General features: G+C 46.3%; 1 protein-coding gene across 2 annotated transcripts in view; it reads left to right on the top strand.

Moving 5' to 3' along the window:
• Positions 1-21,223, top strand: part of ESRRG (estrogen related receptor gamma) — an 892,172-nt gene that overhangs the window by 97,289 nt on the left and 773,660 nt on the right. For both annotated transcript variants that reach the window (XM_056568348.1, XM_056568345.1), the window contains exon 2: positions 14,740-14,773. The gene's annotated coding sequence lies outside the window, so the exon portion shown is untranslated. The remainder of the gene's footprint in view (positions 1-14,739; positions 14,774-21,223) is intronic.

The following is a 21,223-nucleotide window of genomic DNA, read 5'->3' as shown; positions in this document are numbered from 1 at the left end:
GGGGCGTTGCACAGGCCAAAGGGCATGACCAGATACTCAAAGTGTCCATCTCTAGTGTTAAATGCCGTTTTCCATTCATCCCCCTCCCTGATGCGGATGAGATTATAAGCACCTCTTAAGTCCAGTTTGGTAAAGATGTGGGCACCTTGGAGGCGATCAAAGAGTTCAGAGATAAGAGGTAGAGGGTAGCGGTTCTTTACCGTGATTTTATTAAGACCACGGTAGTCAATGCAAGGACGTAGGGAGCCATCTTTTTTGGACACAAAGAAAAATCCAGCTCCGGCAGGAGAGGAGGATTTGCGGATAAACCCCTTTTTTAAATTTTCCTGGATGTACTCAGACATAGCAAGAGTCTCTGGGGCGGACAGAGGATAAATTCTGCCCCGGGGTGGAGTAGTGCCCGGGAGGAGGTCAATAGGACAGTCATAAGGCCTGTGAGGAGGTAGAGTCTCAGCTTGTTTTTTGCAAAACACATCAGCAAAGTCCATATAGGCCTTAGGGAGACCGGTTACAGGGGGAACCACAGGATCACGGCAGGGAGTACTGGGAACTGGTTTAAGGCAGTCCTTGAAACAAGAGATACCCCAGCTCTTGATCTCCCCTGTGGACCAATCCAGGGTTGGGGAATGGCGTTGGAGCCACGGTAGTCCAAGGAGAATTTCGGAAGTGCAATTGGGGAGGACCAAGAACTCAATTTTTTCTTGATGAGGTCCGATGCACATTAGAAGGGGCTCCGTGCGGTAACGTATGGTACAGTCCAATCTTTCATTGTTAACACAATTGATGTAGAGGGGTCTGGCGAGACTGGTTACCGGGATGTTGAACCTGTTGATGAGAGAGGCCAAAATAAAGTTTCCTGCAGATCCGGAATCCAAGAAGGCCATAGTAGAGAAGGAGAAGGTAGATGCAGATATCCGCACAGGCACAGTAAGACGTGGAGAAGCAGAGTTGACATCAAGGACTGTCTCACTTTTGTGCGGAGTCTGCGTGCGTCTTTCCAGGCGGGGAGGACGGATAGGACAATCCTTCAGGAAGTGTTCGGTACCGGCACAGTACAGGCAGAGATTCTCCATGCGGCGTCGTGTCCTCTCTTGAGGTGTCAGGCGAGACCGGTCAACTTGCATAGCCTCCACGGCAGGAGGCACAGGAACGGATTGCAGAGGACCAGAGGAGAGAGGAGCCGGGGAGAAAAAACGCCTCGTGCGAACAAAGTCCATATCCTGGCGGAGCTCCTGACGCCTTTCGGAAAAACGCATGTCAATGCGAGTGGCAAGATGAATGAGTTCATGTAGATTAGCAGGAATTTCTCGTGCGGCCAGAACATCTTTAATGTTGCTGGATAGGCCTTTTTTAAAGGTCGCGCAGAGGGCCTCATTATTCCAGGATAGTTCAGAAGCAAGAGTACGGAATTGTATGGCGTACTCGCCAACGGAAGAATTACCCTGGACCAGGTTCAGCAGGGCAGTCTCAGCAGAAGAGGCTCGGGCAGGTTCCTCAAAGACACTACGAATTTCCGAGAAGAAGGAGTGTACAGAGGCAGTGACGGGGTCATTGCGGTCCCAGAGCGGTGTGGCCCATGACAGAGCTTTTCCAGACAGAAGGCTGACTACGAAAGCCACCTTAGACCTTTCAGTAGGAAACTGGTCCGACATCATCTCCAAGTGCAGGGAACATTGTGAAAGAAAGCCACGGCAAAACTTAGAGTCCCCATCAAATTTATCCGGCAAGGATAGTCGTAGGCCTGAAGCGGCCACTCGCTGCGGAGGAGGTGCAGGAGCTGGCGGAGGAGATGATTGCTGAAGCTGTGGTAGTAGCTGCTGTAGCATCACGGTCAGTTGAGACAGCTGGTGGCCTTGTTGCGCTATCTGTTGTGACTGCTGGGCGACCACCGTGGTGAGGTCAGCGACAACTGGCAGAGGTACTTCAGCGGGATCCATGGCCGGATCTACTGTCACGATGCCGGCTGGCAGGAGGTGGATCCTCTGTGCCAGAGAGGGATTGGCGTGGACCGTGCTAGTGGACCGGTTCTAAGTCACTACTGGTATTCACCAGAGCCCGCCGCAAAGCGGGATGGTCTTGCTGCGGCGGTAGTGACCAGGTCGTATCCACTAGCAACGGCTCAACCTCTCTGACTGCTGAAGATAGGCGCGGTACAAGGGAGTAGACAGAAGCAAGGTCGGACGTAGCAGAAGGTCGGGGCAGGCAGCAAGGATCGTAGTCAGGGGCAACGGCAGGAGGTCTGGAACACAGGCTAGGAACACACAAGGGAACGCTTTCACTAGGCACAAGGGCAACAAGATCCGGCGAGGGAGTGCAGGGGAAGTGAGGTATACATAGGGAGTGCACAGGTGAAAACACTAATTGGAACCACTGCGCCAATCAGTGGCGCAGTGACCCTTTAAATCGCAGAGACCCTAGGGAGCGGGGCCGCGCGCGCCGGGACAGGAACGAGGGAGAGCGAGTCAGGTACGGAAGCCGGGGTGCGCATCGCGAGCGGGCGCCACCCGCATCGCGAATCGCATCCCGGCTGGAGGCGGTATCGCAGCGCACCCGGTCAGTGGATCTGACCGGGGCGCTGCCGTAGCGAAGATGTTGCGAGCGCTCCGGGGAGGAGCGGGGACCCGAAGCGCTCGGCGTAACAGTACCCCCCCCCTTGGGTCTCCCCCTCTTCTTAGAGCCTGAGAACCTGAGGACCAGACTTTTATCTAGGATATTGTCCTCAGGTTCCCAGGATCTCTCTTCAGGACCACAGCCCTCCCAGTCCACTAAAAAAAAAGTTTTACCTCTGACCTTTTTGGAGGCCAGTATCTCCTTAACGGTGAAGATATCAGAAGAACCGGAGACAGGAGTAGGAGAAATGAGTTTGGGAGAGAAGCGGTTGATGATGAGTGATTTAAGAAGAGAGACATGAAAGGCATTAGGAATACGAAGAGAAGGAGGAAGAAGAAGTTTGTAAGAGACAGGATTAATCTGGCACAAAATTTTGAAAGGACCAAGATAGCGTGGTCCCAATTTGTAGCTGGGAACACGGAAGCGGACATATTTAGCGGAGAGCCATACCTTGTCTCCGGGAGAAAAAATGGGGGGAGCTCTTCTTTTCTTATCAGCAAACTTCTTCATGCGTGATGAAGCCTGTAAGAGAGAATTTTGGGTCTCTTTCCATATGGTGGAAAGATCACGAGTTATTTCATCCACAGCGGGCAAACCAGAGGGCAAGGGAGTAGGGAGGGGGGGAAGAGGGTGACGGCCGTACACCACGAAAAATGGGGATTTGGAAGAAGATTCAGAGACTCTGAAGTTATACGAGAATTCGGCCCATGGTAGAAGATCTGCCCAGTCATCCTGGCGGGAGGAAACAAAATGCCGTAAATAATCACCCAGGACCTGGTTAATTCTTTCTACTTGCCCATTGGATTGAGGATGATAAGCAGAAGAAAAGTTTAATTTAATCTTGAGTTGTTTACAGAGAGCCCTCCAGAATTTTGACACGAATTGGACGCCTCTATCCGAGACGATCTGCGTGGGCAACCCGTGAAGACGAAAAATGTGTACAAAAAATTGTTTTGCCAACTGAGGCGCTGAAGGAAGACCAGGAAGAGGAATAAAATGTGCCATCTTGGAAAATCGATCAACGACCACCCAAACAACAGTGTTGCCACGGGATGGGGGTAAGTCTGTAATAAAGTCCATACCAATCAGAGACCAAGGCTGTTCGGGGACAGGCAGAGGATGAAGAAGACCAGCGGGCTTCTGGCGAGGAGTCTTATCCCGGGCACAGACAGTGCAGGCCCGCACAAAATCAACAACATCCGTCTCCAGAGTCGGCCACCAATAGAAACGAGAGATGAGTTGCACGGATTTCTTGATGCCCGCATGGCCTGCGAGATGGGAGGAGTGACCCCATTTGAGGATTCCGAGGCGTTGGCGTGGAGAGACGAAGGTCTTCCCTGGAGGAGTTTGCCTGATGGAGGCTGGAGAAGTGGAGATCAGGCAGTCAGGAGGAATGATGTGTTGCGGAGAGAGCTCTACTTCCGAGGCATCCGAGGAACGAGAGAGAGCATCGGCCCTAATGTTCTTATCGGCAGGGCGAAAGTGAATTTCAAAATTAAACCGGGCAAAGAACAGAGACCACCTGGCCTGGCGAGGATTCAGCCGTTGGGCAGACTGGAGATAGGAGAGATTCTTGTGATCGGTGTAAATAATAACTGGAAATTTTGATCCCTCCAGCAGATGCCTCCATTCCTCAAGTGCTAATTTAATGGCCAGTAGCTCTCGATCCCCGATGGAGTAGTTCCTCTCCGCCGGAGAGAAGGTCCTAGAAAAAAAACCACAGGTAACAGCATGCCCGGAAGAATCTTTTTGTAGAAGAACCGCTCCAGCTCCTACTGAGGAGGCATCAACCTCCAATAGGAAGGGTTTAGATGGGTCAGGTCTGGAGAGCACGGGAGCAGAAGAAAAGGCAGACTTGAGCCGTTTAAAGGCGTCTTCCGCTTGAGGAGGCCATGACTTAGGATTGGCATTCTTTTTGGTTAAAGCCACGATAGGAGCCACAATGGTGGAAAAATGTGGAATAAATTGTCTGTAATAATTGGCGAACCCCAAAAAACGTTGGATAGCACGGAGCGTGGCCAATCTAAGACGGCAGAGAGTTTGTCTGGATCCATTTGTAGTCCCTGGCCAGAGACCAAGTATCCTAGGAAAGGAAGAGATTGACATTCAAACAGACATTTCTCCATTTTGGCATAAAGTTGATTGTCACGAAGTCTCTGAAGAACCATGCGGACATGCTGGCGGTGTTCTTCTAGGTTGGCAGAAAAAATCAGAATATCGTCCAGATACACAACAACACAGGAATATAAGAGATCACGAAAAATTTCATTAACAAAGTCTTGGAAGACGGCAGGGGCGTTGCACAGGCCAAAGGGCATGACCAGATACTCAAAGTGTCCATCTCTAGTGTTAAATGCCGTTTTCCATTCATCCCCCTCCCTGATGCGGATGAGATTATAAGCACCTCTTAAGTCCAGTTTGGTAAAGATGTGGGCACCTTGGAGGCGATCAAAGAGTTCAGAGATAAGAGGTAGAGGGTAGCGGTTCTTTACCGTGATTTTATTAAGACCACGGTAGTCAATGCAAGGACGTAGGGAGCCATCTTTTTTGGACACAAAGAAAAATCCAGCTCCGGCAGGAGAGGAGGATTTGCGGATAAACCCCTTTTTTAAATTTTCCTGGATGTACTCAGACATAGCAAGAGTCTCTGGGGCGGACAGAGGATAAATTCTGCCCCGGGGTGGAGTAGTGCCCGGGAGGAGGTCAATAGGACAGTCATAAGGCCTGTGAGGAGGTAGAGTCTCAGCTTGTTTTTTGCAAAACACATCAGCAAAGTCCATATAGGCCTTAGGGAGACCGGTTACAGGGGGAACCACAGGATCACGGCAGGGAGTACTGGGAACTGGTTTAAGGCAGTCCTTGAAACAAGAGATACCCCAGCTCTTGATCTCCCCTGTGGACCAATCCAGGGTTGGGGAATGGCGTTGGAGCCACGGTAGTCCAAGGAGAATTTCGGAAGTGCAATTGGGGAGGACCAAGAACTCAATTTTTTCTTGATGAGGTCCGATGCACATTAGAAGGGGCTCCGTGCGGTAACGTATGGTACAGTCCAATCTTTCATTGTTAACACAATTGATGTAGAGGGGTCTGGCGAGACTGGTTACCGGGATGTTGAACCTGTTGATGAGAGAGGCCAAAATAAAGTTTCCTGCAGATCCGGAATCCAAGAAGGCCATAGTAGAGAAGGAGAAGGTAGATGCAGATATCCGCACAGGCACAGTAAGACGTGGAGAAGCAGAGTTGACATCAAGGACTGTCTCACTTTTGTGCGGAGTCTGCGTGCGTCTTTCCAGGCGGGGAGGACGGATAGGACAATCCTTCAGGAAGTGTTCGGTACCGGCACAGTACAGGCAGAGATTCTCCATGCGGCGTCGTGTCCTCTCTTGAGGTGTCAGGCGAGACCGGTCAACTTGCATAGCCTCCACGGCAGGAGGCACAGGAACGGATTGCAGAGGACCAGAGGAGAGAGGAGCCGGGGAGAAAAAACGCCTCGTGCGAACAAAGTCCATATCCTGGCGGAGCTCCTGACGCCTTTCGGAAAAACGCATGTCAATGCGAGTGGCAAGATGAATGAGTTCATGTAGATTAGCAGGAATTTCTCGTGCGGCCAGAACATCTTTAATGTTGCTGGATAGGCCTTTTTTAAAGGTCGCGCAGAGGGCCTCATTATTCCAGGATAGTTCAGAAGCAAGAGTACGGAATTGTATGGCGTACTCGCCAACGGAAGAATTACCCTGGACCAGGTTCAGCAGGGCAGTCTCAGCAGAAGAGGCTCGGGCAGGTTCCTCAAAGACACTACGAATTTCCGAGAAGAAGGAGTGTACAGAGGCAGTGACGGGGTCATTGCGGTCCCAGAGCGGTGTGGCCCATGACAGAGCTTTTCCAGACAGAAGGCTGACTACGAAAGCCACCTTAGACCTTTCAGTAGGAAACTGGTCCGACATCATCTCCAAGTGCAGGGAACATTGTGAAAGAAAGCCACGGCAAAACTTAGAGTCCCCATCAAATTTATCCGGCAAGGATAGTCGTAGGCCTGAAGCGGCCACTCGCTGCGGAGGAGGTGCAGGAGCTGGCGGAGGAGATGATTGCTGAAGCTGTGGTAGTAGCTGCTGTAGCATCACGGTCAGTTGAGACAGCTGGTGGCCTTGTTGCGCTATCTGTTGTGACTGCTGGGCGACCACCGTGGTGAGGTCAGCGACAACTGGCAGAGGTACTTCAGCGGGATCCATGGCCGGATCTACTGTCACGATGCCGGCTGGCAGGAGGTGGATCCTCTGTGCCAGAGAGGGATTGGCGTGGACCGTGCTAGTGGACCGGTTCTAAGTCACTACTGGTATTCACCAGAGCCCGCCGCAAAGCGGGATGGTCTTGCTGCGGCGGTAGTGACCAGGTCGTATCCACTAGCAACGGCTCAACCTCTCTGACTGCTGAAGATAGGCGCGGTACAAGGGAGTAGACAGAAGCAAGGTCGGACGTAGCAGAAGGTCGGGGCAGGCAGCAAGGATCGTAGTCAGGGGCAACGGCAGGAGGTCTGGAACACAGGCTAGGAACACACAAGGGAACGCTTTCACTAGGCACAAGGGCAACAAGATCCGGCGAGGGAGTGCAGGGGAAGTGAGGTATACATAGGGAGTGCACAGGTGAAAACACTAATTGGAACCACTGCGCCAATCAGTGGCGCAGTGGCCCTTTAAATCGCAGAGACCCGGCGCGCGCGCGCCCTAGGGAGCGGGGCCACGCGCGCCGGGACAGGAACGAGGGAGAGCGAGTCAGGTACGGAAGCCGGGGTGCGCATCGCGAGCGGGCGCCACCCGCATCGCGAATCGCATCCCGGCTGGAGGCGGTATCGCAGCGCACCCGGTCAGTGGATCTGACCGGGGCGCTGCCGTAGCGAAGATGTTGCGAGCGCTCCGGGGAGGAGCGGGGACCCGGAGCGCTCGGCGTAACACTCATACTGATGCCACCTCCAGGCACTGTCATTGTGCCACCATGTGACATGTGACTCCTTGTTAGATTTGGTATTTTGTAACCACACTATTTATTCAAAGTAAACCGGGGCCCGGGACATTAATCTTGGAAGTGTAATATTAAATTTAAATTTCAAAATATTAAATTTAAACTTCAAAATATTGATGTAATCTTTTCAAGATTGAGGTCCTTTGGTTGTCGACGTCATATATTAGCTGTGGAATTACCACGAGAATCCAATGAAACAGCTTGGAGCGATAATGATGCACCATAACTGATTAAATGCGGGTATGCTGAGAGGCATGGACTAGAACAGGTGGTAGCTCGCCTCACAGCAGACCACCAGCTCGATGCTCACCAGAATGTGTACTGAATTTTTTTTAATAAATTCAAATTGAATTAAATAAAAATTATATAAAAAAATCTCTTTATTCTTTTCAATTTTGACGCCATATGGGCTCCCTGCTGCCACATCCAGACGCTCTGCCGCAGTAATTCTAATAGCGATGCCTGTAATCTGCATGCCATACTGAATTTCAGAATCATTTCACCAATGCAGCACACTCCCTATGCGTGTTAGGACAAGGCAAAGTGTTCTACACCCCTATTGAGGCTCTCTTTAGGCCAGAAATAGGCCTTATCAATACTGATTCGCCGCAAATAAATTCTGAACAAAACTGTTTTGGGGGGAAAATTCAGCAAATCGGCCAAATCGAATTTTTCTAAAATATGCACATCTCTATTTATTATACAAAGAGAATAAAAAAGATGTTCTCTTCATTTGTATGCACCAATGATGGGACTCACTTTACTTCACATGGAATGTCACCACTTGCAGAAATGAAGAACAAAGTCATGGCAAACCATTCATCCAAAGTGGTTACTTATTGGATTTAAATAAAATATAGTGACACACAATACACTTGGTGACTTGTTGGGTCACTTCATCAGGAAAGTACATTCAGCCCCTCTGGGTTGTGGCAATGACACGGCCGTTGCGTTATGTTAATATTGACGTTAACATTGTTGATCAATTAAATTTTTTTGTTTTTCTTTTCTTCTAATTTGTGTTTGACTATATGGGTTAGTAGCTTAAATAATATAGATAATTTGTGGGCCCGGCATTGGAGGTTCTTGGTTGGATTTTGAGCATTATCATTGACAAGACAAAAACACAGCAAATCAAAAACCTGGAATCCTACGCATCCCGTCCTTCTCATCTATAAACTAGTTTTAAAGATGGTCGACTGTTTCAAAATCTAATTTGTGTTCCAAATGGGTAGAGGGGAGAAAGCCATTGTCAAACACCTCTGGTGGCGGCTTATTTCCTTTGAGCAAGTATTGAATTTAAACATGCTGATTTTTCCTTTCCCCAACATCAGAGGAGACTTAAGACAACCCCATACACATAAAATGGTTTTCTGATTTTACCAAAATCGGCAGCTTTGACTGACCTTGCTCTTAAGTGCAAGGGCAGAAATTAGAGAGCATGTTGTTTGGTTGATGCCTATGTCTGGTGATCGGGACTTCCTGTCCAGTAGTCAATATCGGAGATCTACTAACTAGCAAAGAATCTTACTCTGGAATATTAGTGTCATAGTAATATTTGGTCATGATCCACAAACAAAGGATCTTGCCTTATTATCTGTAGGCTTCCAATTTTAAGTGATTTTAGTACTTATCTGCCAGACAGTAATGGACATGCTTAGGTAGGATCCGTGCTTGTCTTGGGGCTAAATAGCTATGTTGGGAGATTTTTGTGAACTGACTACATCCTGTTGGAGTTCGTTCTCTCAAACTACAAATCCCATAGTCCCCTGTTCGTAAGTATGAGGTCATTTTTCTTCCTCCCACACATCAGCCACCCCCACCCATTGAAACGCTCCTGTGCTGCCTTCAATGCAATAGACCAGGGTTTTCAGCTGTTGCAAATTCTTGCAAAATCATCTCCCACCCAGTGGTTGCTCCACCGATTGAAGCAGACAGGCGCCCTTAGAACACCTGACTAGTGTTGTAATGTCTCGGGCCGCACTACAACTTGGGTAAACCTGAGACGGCACTCATTTTGTATGCTGTTAAAAATAAATGTAGAAGCAAAAATAACAAAAGAATTGCGAGACCACCATGAAACACAGGTACAGACACTATATTAGAAACTACACTAACTTGACTGTCCCTGTAGCATAGTCAAATTTAAAAAATCCTGGTATACCCCTTTAAGTACCATTCTGGGGGTTTATGATGAACCTGTATATACTATATTCCATATATATGTTTTATACAAATTACCATATCATAAATAAATTGGAGCAAACCATATAGGGTCAACAATGTAATTATATAAGTAGTAACCCTAATAATATTGGCACAATAAGGTGAACTCCCCACCAGATAAACCAATAAATAAAGACATTGGAGTCACTTATACAAAAATTATTGGTACTTTATTAGAAATAGTATTAAATCTCATAAGACTAAAGTCTTAGTCTTATGTGATTTGATACTATTTAATACTATTTCTAGTACCAATAATTTTTGTATAAGTGACTCCAATTTCTTTATTTATTGTTTCAAATTACCATATCATTAGAGCCATCTACGCATTGCGTGGTTGGCCAACTTTCATGACTGCCTGGAACATCTCTTGCCAAACTCAGGGTTGAAGAATCTCTACATGGTATACGGCCCATTGTCATCCTTGCTTCCGGGCTCCATTCTAGTGTCATATGCACATTGGCGGTGAGCTGACCTGCAGTTTTATTTTTTGTTTCTTATTGCTCAGTACCCCTCCATTAATTTGCTGACAATGCAGTTCCTTGGAGAGAGAAGTTCTGCACAGTTTCTTACCAAAAGAAAAATGAATGGGACCAACCAGGATGGGGTCCCCTTACTGCAAGGGCCCTATAGCAGCTGTATGATTAGCCACTATGTTAAAGGAGTACTCTGTCCCTAGACATCTTATCCCCTGTCCAAAGGATAGGGGATAAGATGTCTGATCACTGTGGTCCTGCTGCTGGGGACCCCCGTGATCTCTCCTGAAGCACCCCCTGTCATATGGTGCACGGAGCAAACTTTGCTCTGTGCCACATGACTGGCAATGCAGGGACTGGAGGCTCGTGATGTCACAGACCCGCCTCTCGTGACGTCACACCCCGCCCCCTCAATGCCAGTCTATGGGAGGGGGAGTGACGTCCGCCATGCCCCCTCCCATAGACTTGTATTGAGGGGGGTGGGGCTGTGACATCACAAGCCTCCGGCCCCTGCATCGCCAGTAATCAGACACAAAGCAAATTTCGCTGAATGCACCAGATGACAGCTGGTGCAGCAGGTAGATCATGGGGGTCCCCAGCGGCGGGACCACTGCGATCAGGCATCTTATTCCCTATCCTTTAAAAAGAGGATAAGATGCCTATGGGCGGAGTACCCCTTTAAGTACACTCTTGAGGCTATGCTTCTCTTTCCATAAAAATGACACACCAAAATGGATCCTGCCAGACCCCTATTACAAGTCAGTGGGGTTAGTGGGGCCCAATTGTTTTCCATCATTTGTCCGGCAAATCCATGACTGTAGTGTGAACGGAGCCATCCTTTTTTTTTTTTTTTTTTCATAGCAAAGCACGGTTAATTCCATCGGATTCTGATCTCATTTAGTTCTCTCATCCTAAGCAGTCCTCCATTTGTAAGGTCACATTTGCATGAAGATTTAATGACGGTCGGCATAGATTAGTACAATTTTTGCCTAATCCTTCATCAGCACGACGTACATTCGGTAAGTAAGAGCCGTCCAGTCGCAGTCCACTAACTTTACAAAAATTCCCGGCGCTGGCTGAATTTCGGGGATAGATTAGGTATATTATAATCTTGTTATTGCTCCTGATAGATTGCAATTATGATTAATTCTTCCCGACAGCACTTAAAACTGTCAGATCCAGAAAAGGCCATAGGAGGAATAAAACATCTACCCATGGGTAACATTTGAAGCGTATTAATAAAAGGTGAAGCCTGAATCAAACTGACATATAGATCTCAGCCCGGATCGGGAGCGGCTATCATAAGACTTCACCGTCCCGGCTTAGCACAATTAATAGCAGAAACATCTCTGTTATAGTAAACTTCTCTCCTTTTTATGTCTAATGCCATGATACAGTATGCAGCAATAAAACGACACATCTCGCTTACACGGGGGGACAGTCATCGGCCTTGCAAATTTAATTTTTAGCTTCACTAGGCCAGTGTATTGAGCCAAAAAAAGTATTATAGCCTAGTTTAAATTTAAATTTAATGACATTGATGATATATTCTAAATATTCAATGAAAACGGTCGGACACAGATGCAGGACGCTAAGGGGCTGAGGGGGGAAATGGAACTTTGGGAAAGCGGGAGTTCTGGCTGGCAGCACACACAAATGACTTGGGAGGGGGGGGGGTGCGGAGGACATGATACTGTTGTGTGATAGAAGCGGGGGCTTTGTACTTACCGGTCAGCAGTGCAGAGGTTAATGAAGGCTTAGTGACTTGAGCATTGAGATGTTACTTGGAGTATTTCAATTTACAACAACAATGAGAAAGCCGTTTCCTGGTGATTAAAAATTTCTGATATAAATGTATATGTTGGAGAAAAAGGGAACAAATTGAACAATTGGTTTATTGTATAGAGAAGCGGAGTGTCTGTATACAATGGAACATTTAATCTGTTCACTTCTGGGATTGGCATTGGGAATGTAATTTTGTGGTATTATCTTAAAGACGCTGTGGCTGGCACTGTTCTTGGGACACTGCAAGTGACACTATAATATAATAACTGTGGCTGGTATTATTCTAGGAATACTGTGGCTGGTACTATTCTAGAGGCACCGTGGCTGGTACTAATTTAGAGACACTACGGCAGGTTTAATTCTAGGGATACTGTGGTTTATACTATTTTAAGGATACTGTGGCTGGCACTATTCTAGAGTTACTATGGCTGGTACTAGTAATGGCTGATACTATCCTAGGGATATTGTGGCTAGTACTATTCTATGTACACCACTTGTATTTTATGTTAGATTTTTTGGGCATTTTGTGTAGAATAGTACCAGACCCAATGATGCTCTGAGTAACACTCTGCTTGGTGGATTGTGTAAGGTATTATTTTAGGAACACTGACACTGTGATTGGCTCTATTCTTGTGATGTTGTGTCTGGTGATATTCTAGGGACACTATTTCTGGTATGATTCGAGGTACAATTTGGTAGTTTTCCATGGACACTGTGAGCTGCATTTACTAGGAGGGCCGTGTCTGATACTATTTTAGGGACTCTTTGAATGGACAAATAACAAACTGTAATTGGCACTATACTAGGAGGACTGTGTTGGGAACTTTTCTAGGGACATTGTTTCTGCCACCATACTAGAGACAGTGCTGCTGGAAGTGTATAGGGTAAACTATATACCGCTTTGCATGTGCTGTGACTAGGACTATAGTAGGGTGCCTGATGAAGCCGGTCATGGGACTGAAGCAAATATGTCTTGGTGAAGAAATGCAAGTATTTATTTTACTTATTTTAGTTTGCATTGACTTATTTATTGCACGGCTAGATGAACTATTGAGTAATTTAGTATATGTTTAATCCTGATTTATTTATAATTTGTCTTGCAACTCAACTCTTTTTGTGAAAAAATAAATAAAATTAATGATATATATATATATATATATATATATATATATATATACATACATATATATATATATATATATATATATATATATATGTGTGTGTTTTTTGGTGTAGCAGATTATAATAGTTCAAGTGGCCACCCGAGGCCCATATCTCCCACAGTTCCCATGGCTGCCTGAGATGCTTTCTACTAATGTAAAGGAGAACCATTGGGTCATTGCCCCTCATCTTCCCTTCTAGACCACAGGCAGCTGGTCTAAGGCCTAGAAGAGAATAATAGCAGCCAAGGACATTGCGTCTCAGTGCACGTAGGGCAGTGTCATCATCATGCATGGACACGTCCTGCAGCAAGAGTAGCCACAGCGTGGAAGCCGGGAAAGTTAAGTCAACTACTGTGTTGTGTCACTTTATTGGGGGATAACTACTGTGTAGGAGTACTATAAATTCATTATAAATGATTATTAATAATAATAACTGAGTGCTTGCTGGTGGGACAATTTTCTTCAGTGGGGGTTCCAGAAGTTGGACCCCCATCCTATTATTATTATTATTATTATTATTAATAATAATAATAACAATTAGTATTATTATTAATTAATTAATATTAATAAATATTTTTGTTGCTATTATTATTAATGTCATATGTGAATGGGGCAGAATGAGAAAGATGATGACTGAGGATGACTCCGATCAGAGAAGACGTCACCTGTGAGTCAATGCATGTAATGGTATGTCATCACTGTATGGGAGCAATGTTGGAATTACAGCGGTATTATCTAGTCCCAGTAGGTCATGGTAATATGTGCTAATGATGTGGCCATATTGTTTGTCCCCTGTATTGGCTTTGGTGTAAAGGGTTTTACTTAGTAAGAGTATGGTGGTAATATGTGGTCATGTTGTGGCAGTATTATTGGGCCTTTATATAGTGTCAGTCTCCATATACTGGATTTGGTAAGTAACAGTGTGATGACAAAATGCATGTGATAATACTTGTCTGCACTTTTCTCATAATTCTCATGTGTTTTAAAAGGGGTACTCCGCTCCTAGACATCTTATCGCTAATCCAAAGGATAGGGGATAAGATGTCAGATCGCCGCGGTCCCGCTGCTGGGAACCCCCGGGATTGCCGCTGCGGCACCCTGCTGTCCTTACTGCACAGAGCGAGTTCGCTCTGTGCATAATGACGGGCGATACAGGAGACTCGTATTGAAGGGGCGGGCCGTGACGTCACGAGGGGCAGAGCCGTGATGTAACGATGCTCCGGCCCTTGTACTGCCCTTCATTACGTGCAGAGCGAACTCGCTCTGTGCAGTAATGACAGCGCAGTGCCGCAGCGGCAATCCCGAGGGTCCCCAGCAGCGGGAACGTGGCGATCTGACATCTTATCCCCTATCCTTTGGATAGGGGATAAGATGTCTAGGGGTGGAGTACCCCTTTAATAAGAGATGGGGAAAAAATCACAAAAATTTTAAATAAATAAAATAATTTTTTTCCCTTTTTCCAGGTATCACATGGTGAACTATCCATAACAACCAAAGGTAAGAAATTCCGTTTATATCTTGATTATTGAGGTGATCATTTTGGTGGTAGAAATCACGTTTCATACATACTGTATATAACATGTTTTATGTTGAAAAATGAATAAAAAAATAAAGCCGCCATACTTACCTCTCCACTTGCTGCAGCTATCAGATCTTTCTGTCCCAGCTCTGGAAGATAAGTATTATTGTTATTTATTAATATAGCACCCTTGGTTCTAGGGCGCTGTACATATGATTAGGGTTAAAATACATGACACACACGCAGGAACAGTGACTGGGATACAGAGTAAATGACAAACTGATATAGAAGGTTAAAGCGTCCTGCCCGCGAGGGCTCACAATCTACAGTAGGTAAGAAGGACAACTGGTCATCCATGAGTTAGGGAAGTAGCCGTTCCCGGTGCAGTGGCAGAAGGGTTGATATAGCTCATAGGCTTTCTGGTAAAAAAGGGTCTTTAGGTTGCTTTTGAAGGTCTTGATGGTGGGTGAGAGCCGAATGTGTTGGCGAAGCACGGGAGACATCTTGGAGATAGTTGTATGAGGTGCAGACGAGGGGAGAACACAGCCAGAGGTCTTGAGAGGATCAGAGATTACATTAAGGGCGGTATCGGGAGGTCAGGTCTGAAATGCATGGAGGGGGCAGATTATGGACGGCCTTGTATACCATGGTGAACAGTTTACTAGCTTTTAGTACTGTTAGTGTTAGTGGTTAGACCAGGGGTAGGCAACCTTTTGTTAGTTTTGCCTGCAATATGGGTGTGGCTTATTATGGGTGTGTTTTATTGTGGGTGGGGTTTGTGGCTGTGTGGTTTGTCAGGGGGTAGGGTTTTTTCCCCCAGCACTTTCTTTGTCCTGTTCAGACCAAAAGTTTGGACACACCTTCTCATTCAAAGAGTTTTCTTTATTTTCATGACTATGAAAATTGTAGATTCACACTGAAGGCATCAAAACTATGAATTAACACATGTGAAATTATATACATAACAAAAAAGAGTGAAACAACTGAAAATCTGTCATATTCTAGGAGGAAAGTGTCCCTAAGTGCAGTCACAAAAACCATCAAGAGCTACAAAGAAAATTGGCTCACATGTGGACCCAGGAAAGTAAGACCAAGAGTCACCTCTGCTGCGGAGGATAAGTTCATCCGAGTCACCAACCTTAGAAATCGCAGGTTAACAGCAGCTCAGATTAGAGACTAGGTCAATGCCGCACAGAGTTCTAGCAGCAGACACATCTCTAGAACAACTGTTAAGAGGAGACTGTGTGAGGCCTTCATGGTAGAATCTCTGTTAGGAAACCACTGCTAAGGACAGGCAACAAGCAGAAGAGACTTGTTTGGGCTAAAGAACACAAGGAATGGACATTATACAAGTGGAAATCTGTGCTTTGGTCTGATGAGTCCAAATTTGAGATCTTTGGTTCCAACCACCGTGTCTCTGTGCGACGCAGAAAAGGTGAATGGAAGGACTCTACATGCCTGGTTCCCACCGTGAAGCATGGAGGAGGAGGTGTGATGGTGTGGAGGAGGAGGTGTGATGGTGTGGGGGAGGAGGTGTGATGGTGTGGGGGGGCTTTGCTGGTGACACTGTTGGGGATTTATTAAAAATTGAAGGCATACTGAACCAGCATGGATACCACAGCATCTTGCAGCGGCATTCTATTCCATCCGGTTTGCGTTTCGTTGGACAATCATTTATTTTTCAACAGGACAATGACCCCAAACACACCTCCAGGCTGTGTAAGGGCTATTTGACCAAGAAGGAGAGTGATGGGGGACTGCACCAGATGACCTGGCCTCCACAGTCACCGGAACTGAACCCAATCGAGATGGTTTGGGGTGAGCTGGACCGCAGAGTGAAGGCAAAGGGGCCAACAAGTGCTAAGCATCTCTGGGAACTCCTTCAAGACTGTTGGAAGACCATTTCAGGTGACTACCTCTTGAAGCTCATCAAGAGAATGTCAAGAGTGCAAAGCAGTAATCAAAGCAAAAGGTGGCTAGAACCACTTTATTTGTTATGTATATAATTCCACATGTGTTAATTCATAGTTTTGATGTCTTCAGTGTGAATCTACAATTTTCATAAATAAAATAAAGAAAACTCTTTGAATGAGAAGGTTTTGGTCTGTACTGTATATTGTCCTTTCTGTAAGGAATTTACAGTGAGGACAAAACAGAAGGAGGCTGACGTCACTAGCTGGTGTCTTCCAGCAGTGGTCGCTGATAACTGACGTGTCGCGCAAGCACGTCTGATACCAGCAGTCAGTACTGTTTTAAAGTGGCAGCGTCCTGGGAAAGTTAGTAACTGTGCTCCCTTGTATGCCACTCAAATGCACCCCTAGCCTAGACCAGCATGCCACCAACTGTTGCAAAACTCCTACCCCCAGCATGCCCAGACAGTCAATAGCGGTCCGAGGATGCTGGGAGTTGTAGTTTTGCAACAGCTGGAGACAAATTTGTTGAGAAACATTGGCCTAGACTGTCGACTGGTTGTCCACCATCGCTTAAAGGGGTACTCTGCAGGAAAACATCTCATCTCCTATCCAAAGGATAGGGGATAAGATGTCTAATTGCAGGGGTCCTGCTGCTGGGGATTCCCAGCGATCTCCGCTGCGGCACCCCAGGGATCTGAAGCACGGAGCACACTCTGCTCCATGCCGGATGACTGGTGACAGCCACCACGCCCCCTCCATTCATGTCTATGAGAAGAGACGTGACTACTAAATACCAGCCGTCATGCCCCCTTCCATAGATATGAATGAAGGGGGCTTGGTGTGACATCAGGAACACAGAAGCTCCAAGCTTCCATGTTTGAGACGCTGCTTCTGCCGGCCCAGAGATTGTGGGGGTCCCCAGCATCGGGACCCCCATGATCAGACATCTTATCCCCTTTCCTTTGGATTTGATGTTTTCCAGCAGAGTACCCCTTTAAGGCTCAACAGAAAGAGTGTTTAGGGATATGTCATGTTGAAATCAGTGTTGATCACCCCCTTTACTTCAGTGAGGGATTTCAGCATTTGGAGTTCCTCCAATTAGTTTACTTCTGTCATACTGCCTCCTATTGACAAGAATGTGGATGTGATCAGAATATTAATTCCTCTAATAAAATGGAACCATGTAAAATGATATGGAAGAAGATCTGGACCAATTTAAACTTTAGTGTTTGTATGGATTTTATTGGCTGGGATGATATCTCATACTATTATTTCACCAGTAATAATTCGGCTCCTCACCCATGTCTGACACCCACTGGTTCCCGAGTCCTCCTGTCATTGTACGCAGTGACATTTTGACAATCACAGCTCAGTGCTTTCGCTTGTGATTGTCTGCCGTTTGCAGATTGACTTTTACGACGGTATCAAAGTATATTTTGACTTTTATGTTGTATTTTATGTAATAACATAAACATCGACTCGCAGTTTCACATGTATAAAAACCCGGCATAGACTCGATCCACTATATAACCACCTGGGATTTTAAGGTCTTTGCAAAATTTTCTCTCTCTTTATGGGTAGTCTAAAACTCATACTGAGACTAATAAGTGGGTTGGTGTCAGTTCACATTTTATGCAGTTTTTATGCATTTTTTAATTTAAAGTGCATTTTTTTTTTGAAAAAATATCGCCGTGAGGAGAAAATATTTGACTTAACTTGTTGCATTTTGACTGCATTTTTTTAATGTTTTCAGTGTATTTTGACCTGCAAAATTTAACGTGCCTCAATGGAGTTGTATAACTACTATATATCCTGGTCCCAAAGAGATAGGATGAGCAGTATACAGATAACGCTGGAGGGAAGATGTATAACTATTATATATCCTGATCAGATAGAGATAACAGCAGCAGTATACAGACAGAGCTAGAGGGGAAGGATATATACTATATATACTTATCCTATAGAGATAGCAGCAATATACAGATAGAGAGGAGTTGTTCAACTAATATGTTTCCTGATTCCATAGAGATAGCAGCAACAGTATATAAATAAAGTTGGAGGGGAGTTGTATAACTAATATATATCCTGATCCTATAGATGTAACAGCAGTATACAGATAGAACTGGGAGGGGAAAGGTCTGGGAGCTGCCAGAAGAATCTAATAGGTGAGATGTCTTGCTGTTGACCCAGGACTGATCACTCTCCCTGAGGGTATGTTCACACTGCAGAATCTCAGCTTGCGGAATTCAGCGGCCGCCGCTGAAGATACTTCAGTGGTAGGACCGCGGGGCACTGCGCCATCACCATTGATGGGTGTGCAGTACTTGTGGAATTCCACGCAAAGAATGAACATGTTCTTTGTGCGGAACAATTTCAGCGGCAGAATTGGCCACCGCTGAAATTCCGCAGTGTCAACGGGTCTTGCGGTAGACCCATTCCCACTGATGATGATGTTCACAGCGCGGAATTCTACTCGTCTAATTCCGCAGTGTGAGCATACCCTGACACATTCAGCCCTGTGATTTTCACATGATTTTCACATGACTCAGTTATAGTAATGAAATGCATGGATGCAGCTGTGCTGGAATGAAACAGAAGGTGCTGTAGGACAAGCTCTGGAGTACTTTTTTATTCATGGCTATTGCTCTTTTTTCGACACACCCTTCAAAAAAAAAGTGTTTAAAAACTGTAACAATTCTACACTTCTGCATAGGACATTCCTAGAAAAGTGTCACCTTGAAAGTTTGCCGAAACAAAAAAAAGACATGTGCTACTGAAATTGTACAAACAGGATTTTCCCTTCTGCACCCCACCCCCCTTATTTTACTAGCTGACATTGTTTTCGAAATATTTCCTTTGGAGATTTTCACTGTAACAAAACTATCACGCTGACATAATAAAAGGCTTTGAGTCTCTGCTGGTTAAAAATTGGATTTCAGGCTGAATCTGACTCATGTGGTCTTTTATTTTGAGGGGATAATGATTACTGGGGTTAAATTTTTGTTTCTGACTTGGAGCTGTAATTCCCGTTTAATGGTGTAGTTTGTGGCTCTCTGCATGCAGTTTAAGTCTCTGCATAAGTACTAAAATCTATTATTTGTCTCCATTTGTAGACAACATAATCGTGTTGGTAAATGACAGGAGCAATTAAGTGTGTAACATTATGAAGAAATAAGGGTTCCAGGCCTTAGGATTTCACTTTATTTCCAATTACAAACCTGATGGAATAGGAGCATAAAAAATTCTAGGTTCCGCTCAGTTTCTTAGTGACCCTTTTGTCTCGCATAAAAAGATTTGCTAATGCGGAAGAAAACCCAGAGACCAGAAATGTTTGTTCAGATTGGATTTTTTGTTTACAGATCAAAACCACATATGGGCAAATGTGGTTACGCCTTGGAATCAGGCTTTTTATTTATTTATGTCTTTATTTATTTACCGTATATACTCGAGTATAAGCCGAGTTTTTCAGCACGATTTTTCGTGCTGAAAACACCCCCCTCGGCTTATACTCGAGTGAACTCCCCCACCCGCAGTGGTCTTCAACCTGCGGACCTCCAGAGGTTTCAAAACTACAACTCCCAGCAAGCCCGGGCAGCCATCGGCTGTCCGGGCTTGCTGGGAGTTGTAGTTTTGAAACCTCCGGAGGTCCGCAGGTTGAAGACCACTGCGGCCTTCAACATCATCCAGCCCCCTCTCACCCCCTTTAGTTCTGAGTACTCACCTCCGCTCGGCGCTGGTCCGGTCCTGCAGGACTGTCCGGTGAGGAGGTGGTCCGGTGGGATAGTGGTTCCGGGCTGCTATCTTCACCGGGGAGGCCTCTTCTAAGCGCTTCGGGCCCGGCCTCAGAATAGTCACGTTGCCGTGACAACGACGCAGAGGTGCGTTCATTGCCAACGTACTTCTGCGTCATTGTCAAGGCAACGCCTCTATTCCGGGCCGGAAGCGCGGAGAAGAGGCGCCCCCGGTGAAGATAGCAGCCCGGACCACCTCCTCACCGGACGACCTCCCCACCGGACAGCCCTGCAGGACCGGACCAGCGCCGAGCGGAGGTGAGTACTCAGAACTAAAGGGGGTGAGAGGGGGCTGGATGATGTTGAAGGCCGCAGTGGTCTTCAACCTGCGGACCTCCGGAGGTTTCAAAACTACAACTCCCAGCAAGCCCGGACAGCCGATGGCTGCCCGGGCTTGCTGGGAGTTGTAGTTTTGAAACCTCTGGAGGTCCGCAGGTTGAAGACCACTGAGGGCGAATGATGAGAAGAGGATGATGAAGGGGGGGTGTGGGGATGATGAAGGGGGGTGGGGATGATGAAGGGGGGGGTGTGGGATGATAAGGGGATGATGAAGGGGGGATGTGTGGGATGATAAGGGGATGATGAAGGGGGGATGTGCGGGATGATAAGGGGATGATGAAGGGGGGATGTGTGGGATGATGACAAGGGGATGATGAAGGGGGGATGTGTGGGATGATAAGGGGATGATGAAGGGGGGATGTGTGGGATGATAAGGGGATGATGA

The sequence above is a fragment of the Hyla sarda genome, chromosome 3 (assembly GCF_029499605.1).
Source record: "Hyla sarda isolate aHylSar1 chromosome 3, aHylSar1.hap1, whole genome shotgun sequence".
NCBI classification, from domain to species: Eukaryota; Metazoa; Chordata; class Amphibia; order Anura; family Hylidae; genus Hyla; species Hyla sarda.
The sequence above is the reverse complement of the archived record's forward strand: the minus strand, read 5'-3'. Positions and strand labels throughout refer to the sequence as shown.